Raw genomic sequence first — 6837 nt, forward strand, 5'->3', positions numbered from 1 at the left:
TTAGGGTTAGGGTTAGGGTTAGGGTTAGGGTTAGGGTTAGGGTTAGGGTTAGGGTTAGGGTTAGGGTTAGGGTTAGGGTTAGGGTTAGGGTTAGGGTTAGGGTTAGGGTTAGGGTTAGGGTTAGGGTTAGGGTTAGGGTTAGGGTTAGGGTTAGGGTTAGGGTTAGGGTTAGGGTTAGGGTTAGGGTTAGGGTTAGGGTTAGGGTTAGGGTTAGGGTTAGGGTTAGGGTTAGGGTTAGGGTTAGGGTTAGGGTTAGGGTTAGGGTTAGGGTTAGGGTTAGGGTTAGGGTTAGGGTTAGGGTTAGGGTTAGGGTTAGGGTTAGGGTTAGGGTTAGGGTTAGGGTTAGGGTTAGGGTTAGGGTTAGGGTTAGGGTTAGGGTTAGGGTTAGGGTTAGGGTTAGGGTTAGGGTTAGGGTTAGGGTTAGGGTTAGGGTTAGGGTTAGGGTTAGGGTTAGGGTTAGGGTTAGGGTTAGGGTTAGGGTTAGGGTTAGGGTTAGGGTTAGGGTTAGGGTTAGGGTTAGGGTTAGGGTTAGGGTTAGGGTTAGGGTTAGGGTTAGGGTTAGGGTTAGGGTTAGGGTTAGGGTTAGGGTTAGGGTTAGGGTTAGGGTTAGGGTTAGGGTTAGGGTTAGGGTTAGGGTTAGGGTTAGGGTTAGGGTTAGGGTTAGGGTTAGGGTTAGGGTTAGGGTTAGGGTTAGGGTTAGGGTTAGGGTTAGGGTTAGGGTTAGGGTTAGGGTTAGGGTTAGGGTTAGGGTTAGGGTTAGGGTTAGGGTTAGGGTTAGGGTTAGGGTTAGGGTTAGGGTTAGGGTTAGGGTTAGGGTTAGGGTTAGGGTTAGGGTTAGGGTTAGGGTTAGGGTTAGGGTTAGGGTTAGGGTTAGGGTTAGGGTTAGGGTTAGGGTTAGGGTTAGGGTTAGGGTTAGGGTTAGGGTTAGGGTTAGGGTTAGGGTTAGGGTTAGGGTTAGGGTTAGGGTTAGGGTTAGGGTTAGGGTTAGGGTTAGGGTTAGGGTTAGGGTTAGGGTTAGGGTTAGGGTTAGGGTTAGGGTTAGGGTTAGGGTTAGGGTTAGGGTTAGGGTTAGGGTTAGGGTTAGGGTTAGGGTTAGGGTTAGGGTTAGGGTTAGGGTTAGGGTTAGGGTTAGGGTTAGGGTTAGGGTTAGGGTTAGGGTTAGGGTTAGGGTTAGGGTTAGGGTTAGGGTTAGGGTTAGGGTTAGGGTTAGGGTTAGGGTTAGGGTTAGGGTTAGGGTTAGGGTTAGGGTTAGGGTTAGGGTTAGGGTTAGGGTTAGGGTTAGGGTTAGGGTTAGGGTTAGGGTTAGGGTTAGGGTTAGGGTTAGGGTTAGGGTTAGGGTTAGGGTTAGGGTTAGGGTTAGGGTTAGGGTTAGGGTTAGGGTTAGGGTTAGGGTTAGGGTTAGGGTTAGGGTTAGGGTTAGGGTTAGGGTTAGGGTTAGGGTTAGGGTTAGGGTTAGGGTTAGGGTTAGGGTTAGGGTTAGGGTTAGGGTTAGGGTTAGGGTTAGGGTTAGGGTTAGGGTTAGGGTTAGGGTTAGGGTTAGGGTTAGGGTTAGGGTTAGGGTTAGGGTTAGGGTTAGGGTTAGGGTTAGGGTTAGGGTTAGGGTTAGGGTTAGGGTTAGGGTTAGGGTTAGGGTTAGGGTTAGGGTTAGGGTTAGGGTTAGGGTTAGGGTTAGGGTTAGGGTTAGGGTTAGGGTTAGGGTTAGGGTTAGGGTTAGGGTTAGGGTTAGGGTTAGGGTTAGGGTTAGGGTTAGGGTTAGGGTTAGGGTTAGGGTTAGGGTTAGGGTTAGGGTTAGGGTTAGGGTTAGGGTTAGGGTTAGGGTTAGGGTTAGGGTTAGGGTTAGGGTTAGGGTTAGGGTTAGGGTTAGGGTTAGGGTTAGGGTTAGGGTTAGGGTTAGGGTTAGGGTTAGGGTTAGGGTTAGGGTTAGGGTTAGGGTTAGGGTTAGGGTTAGGGTTAGGGTTAGGGTTAGGGTTAGGGTTAGGGTTAGGGTTAGGGTTAGGGTTAGGGTTAGGGTTAGGGTTAGGGTTAGGGTTAGGGTTAGGGTTAGGGTTAGGGTTAGGGTTAGGGTTAGGGTTAGGGTTAGGGTTAGGGTTAGGGTTAGGGTTAGGGTTAGGGTTAGGGTTAGGGTTAGGGTTAGGGTTAGGGTTAGGGTTAGGGTTAGGGTTAGGGTTAGGGTTAGGGTTAGGGTTAGGGTTAGGGTTAGGGTTAGGGTTAGGGTTAGGGTTAGGGTTAGGGTTAGGGTTAGGGTTAGGGTTAGGGTTAGGGTTAGGGTTAGGGTTAGGGTTAGGGTTAGGGTTAGGGTTAGGGTTAGGGTTAGGGTTAGGGTTAGGGTTAGGGTTAGGGTTAGGGTTAGGGTTAGGGTTAGGGTTAGGGTTAGGGTTAGGGTTAGGGTTAGGGTTAGGGTTAGGGTTAGGGTTAGGGTTAGGGTTAGGGTTAGGGTTAGGGTTAGGGTTAGGGTTAGGGTTAGGGTTAGGGTTAGGGTTAGGGTTAGGGTTAGGGTTAGGGTTAGGGTTAGGGTTAGGGTTAGGGTTAGGGTTAGGGTTAGGGTTAGGGTTAGGGTTAGGGTTAGGGTTAGGGTTAGGGTTAGGGTTAGGGTTAGGGTTAGGGTTAGGGTTAGGGTTAGGGTTAGGGTTAGGGTTAGGGTTAGGGTTAGGGTTAGGGTTAGGGTTAGGGTTAGGGTTAGGGTTAGGGTTAGGGTTAGGGTTAGGGTTAGGGTTAGGGTTAGGGTTAGGGTTAGGGTTAGGGTTAGGGTTAGGGTTAGGGTTAGGGTTAGGGTTAGGGTTAGGGTTAGGGTTAGGGTTAGGGTTAGGGTTAGGGTTAGGGTTAGGGTTAGGGTTAGGGTTAGGGTTAGGGTTAGGGTTAGGGTTAGGGTTAGGGTTAGGGTTAGGGTTAGGGTTAGGGTTAGGGTTAGGGTTAGGGTTAGGGTTAGGGTTAGGGTTAGGGTTAGGGTTAGGGTTAGGGTTAGGGTTAGGGTTAGGGTTAGGGTTAGGGTTAGGGTTAGGGTTAGGGTTAGGGTTAGGGTTAGGGTTAGGGTTAGGGTTAGGGTTAGGGTTAGGGTTAGGGTTAGGGTTAGGGTTAGGGTTAGGGTTAGGGTTAGGGTTAGGGTTAGGGTTAGGGTTAGGGTTAGGGTTAGGGTTAGGGTTAGGGTTAGGGTTAGGGTTAGGGTTAGGGTTAGGGTTAGGGTTAGGGTTAGGGTTAGGGTTAGGGTTAGGGTTAGGGTTAGGGTTAGGGTTAGGGTTAGGGTTAGGGTTAGGGTTAGGGTTAGGGTTAGGGTTAGGGTTAGGGTTAGGGTTAGGGTTAGGGTTAGGGTTAGGGTTAGGGTTAGGGTTAGGGTTAGGGTTAGGGTTAGGGTTAGGGTTAGGGTTAGGGTTAGGGTTAGGGTTAGGGTTAGGGTTAGGGTTAGGGTTAGGGTTAGGGTTAGGGTTAGGGTTAGGGTTAGGGTTAGGGTTAGGGTTAGGGTTAGGGTTAGGGTTAGGGTTAGGGTTAGGGTTAGGGTTAGGGTTAGGGTTAGGGTTAGGGTTAGGGTTAGGGTTAGGGTTAGGGTTAGGGTTAGGGTTAGGGTTAGGGTTAGGGTTAGGGTTAGGGTTAGGGTTAGGGTTAGGGTTAGGGTTAGGGTTAGGGTTAGGGTTAGGGTTAGGGTTAGGGTTAGGGTTAGGGTTAGGGTTAGGGTTAGGGTTAGGGTTAGGGTTAGGGTTAGGGTTAGGGTTAGGGTTAGGGTTAGGGTTAGGGTTAGGGTTAGGGTTAGGGTTAGGGTTAGGGTTAGGGTTAGGGTTAGGGTTAGGGTTAGGGTTAGGGTTAGGGTTAGGGTTAGGGTTAGGGTTAGGGTTAGGGTTAGGGTTAGGGTTAGGGTTAGGGTTAGGGTTAGGGTTAGGGTTAGGGTTAGGGTTAGGGTTAGGGTTAGGGTTAGGGTTAGGGTTAGGGTTAGGGTTAGGGTTAGGGTTAGGGTTAGGGTTAGGGTTAGGGTTAGGGTTAGGGTTAGGGTTAGGGTTAGGGTTAGGGTTAGGGTTAGGGTTAGGGTTAGGGTTAGGGTTAGGGTTAGGGTTAGGGTTAGGGTTAGGGTTAGGGTTAGGGTTAGGGTTAGGGTTAGGGTTAGGGTTAGGGTTAGGGTTAGGGTTAGGGTTAGGGTTAGGGTTAGGGTTAGGGTTAGGGTTAGGGTTAGGGTTAGGGTTAGGGTTAGGGTTAGGGTTAGGGTTAGGGTTAGGGTTAGGGTTAGGGTTAGGGTTAGGGTTAGGGTTAGGGTTAGGGTTAGGGTTAGGGTTAGGGTTAGGGTTAGGGTTAGGGTTAGGGTTAGGGTTAGGGTTAGGGTTAGGGTTAGGGTTAGGGTTAGGGTTAGGGTTAGGGTTAGGGTTAGGGTTAGGGTTAGGGTTAGGGTTAGGGTTAGGGTTAGGGTTAGGGTTAGGGTTAGGGTTAGGGTTAGGGTTAGGGTTAGGGTTAGGGTTAGGGTTAGGGTTAGGGTTAGGGTTAGGGTTAGGGTTAGGGTTAGGGTTAGGGTTAGGGTTAGGGTTAGGGTTAGGGTTAGGGTTAGGGTTAGGGTTAGGGTTAGGGTTAGGGTTAGGGTTAGGGTTAGGGTTAGGGTTAGGGTTAGGGTTAGGGTTAGGGTTAGGGTTAGGGTTAGGGTTAGGGTTAGGGTTAGGGTTAGGGTTAGGGTTAGGGTTAGGGTTAGGGTTAGGGTTAGGGTTAGGGTTAGGGTTAGGGTTAGGGTTAGGGTTAGGAGGGTTAGGGTTAGGGTTAGGGTTAGGGTTAGGGTTAGGGTTAGGGTTAGGGTTAGGGTTAGGGTTAGGGTTAGGGTTAGGGTTAGGGTTAGGGTTAGGGTTAGGGTTAGGGTTAGGGTTAGGGTTAGGGTTAGGGTTAGGGTTAGGGTTAGGGTTAGGGTTAGGGTTAGGGTTAGGGTTAGGGTTAGGGTTAGGGTTAGGGTTAGGGTTAGGGTTAGGGTTAGGGTTAGGGTTAGGGTTAGGGTTAGGGTTAGGGTTAGGGTTAGGGTTAGGGTTAGGGTTAGGGTTAGGGTTAGGGTTAGGGTTAGGGTTAGGGTTAGGGTTAGGGTTAGGGTTAGGGTTAGGGTTAGGGTTAGGGTTAGGGTTAGGGTTAGGGTTAGGGTTAGGGTTAGGGTTAGGGTTAGGGTTAGGGTTAGGGTTAGGGTTAGGGTTAGGGTTAGGGTTAGGGTTAGGGTTAGGGTTAGGGTTAGGGTTAGGGTTAGGGTTAGGGTTAGGGTTAGGGTTAGGGTTAGGGTTAGGGTTAGGGTTAGGGTTAGGGTTAGGGTTAGGGTTAGGGTTAGGGTTAGGGTTAGGGTTAGGGTTAGGGTTAGGGTTAGGGTTAGGGTTAGGGTTAGGGTTAGGGTTAGGGTTAGGGTTAGGGTTAGGGTTAGGGTTAGGGTTAGGGTTAGGGTTAGGGTTAGGGTTAGGGTTAGGGTTAGGGTTAGGGTTAGGGTTAGGGTTAGGGTTAGGGTTAGGGTTAGGGTTAGGGTTAGGGTTAGGGTTAGGGTTAGGGTTAGGGTTAGGGTTAGGGTTAGGGTTAGGGTTAGGGTTAGGGTTAGGGTTAGGGTTAGGGTTAGGGTTAGGGTTAGGGTTAGGGTTAGGGTTAGGGTTAGGGTTAGGGTTAGGGTTAGGGTTAGGGTTAGGGTTAGGGTTAGGGTTAGGGTTAGGGTTAGGGTTAGGGTTAGGGTTAGGGTTAGGGTTAGGGTTAGGGTTAGGGTTAGGGTTAGGGTTAGGGTTAGGGTTAGGGTTAGGGTTAGGGTTAGGGTTAGGGTTAGGGTTAGGGTTAGGGTTAGGGTTAGGGTTAGGGTTAGGGTTAGGGTTAGGGTTAGGGTTAGGGTTAGGGTTAGGGTTAGGGTTAGGGTTAGGGTTAGGGTTAGGGTTAGGGTTAGGGTTAGGGTTAGGGTTAGGGTTAGGGTTAGGGTTAGGGTTAGGGTTAGGGTTAGGGTTAGGGTTAGGGTTAGGGTTAGGGTTAGGGTTAGGGTTAGGGTTAGGGTTAGGGTTAGGGTTAGGGTTAGGGTTAGGGTTAGGGTTAGGGTTAGGGTTAGGGTTAGGGTTAGGGTTAGGGTTAGGGTTAGGGTTAGGGTTAGGGTTAGGGTTAGGGTTAGGGTTAGGGTTAGGGTTAGGGTTAGGGTTAGGGTTAGGGTTAGGGTTAGGGTTAGGGTTAGGGTTAGGGTTAGGGTTAGGGTTAGGGTTAGGGTTAGGGTTAGGGTTAGGGTTAGGGTTAGGGTTAGGGTTAGGGTTAGGGTTAGGGTTAGGGTTAGGGTTAGGGTTAGGGTTAGGGTTAGGGTTAGGGTTAGGGTTAGGGTTAGGGTTAGGGTTAGGGTTAGGGTTAGGGTTAGGGTTAGGGTTAGGGTTAGGGTTAGGGTTAGGGTTAGGGTTAGGGTTAGGGTTAGGGTTAGGGTTAGGGTTAGGGTTAGGGTTAGGGTTAGGGTTAGGGTTAGGGTTAGGGTTAGGGTTAGGGTTAGGGTTAGGGTTAGGGTTAGGGTTAGGGTTAGGGTTAGGGTTAGGGTTAGGGTTAGGGTTAGGGTTAGGGTTAGGGTTAGGGTTAGGGTTAGGGTTAGGGTTAGGGTTAGGGTTAGGGTTAGGGTTAGGGTTAGGGTTAGGGTTAGGGTTAGGGTTAGGGTTAGGGTTAGGGTTAGGGTTAGGGTTAGGGTTAGGGTTAGGGTTAGGGTTAGGGTTAGGGTTAGGGTTAGGGTTAGGGTTAGGGTTAGGGTTAGGGTTAGGGTTAGGGTTAGGGTTAGGGTTAGGGTTAGGGTTAGGGTTAGGGTTAGGGTTAGGGTTAGGGTTAGGGTTAGGGTTAGGGTTAGGGTTAGGGTTAGGGTTAGGGTTAGGGTTAGGGTTAGGGTTAGGGTTAGGGTTAGGGTTAGGG

This window comes from Microcebus murinus, chromosome 26, assembly GCF_040939455.1.
Source record: "Microcebus murinus isolate Inina chromosome 26, M.murinus_Inina_mat1.0, whole genome shotgun sequence".
NCBI lineage: Eukaryota > Metazoa > Chordata > Mammalia > Primates > Cheirogaleidae > Microcebus > Microcebus murinus.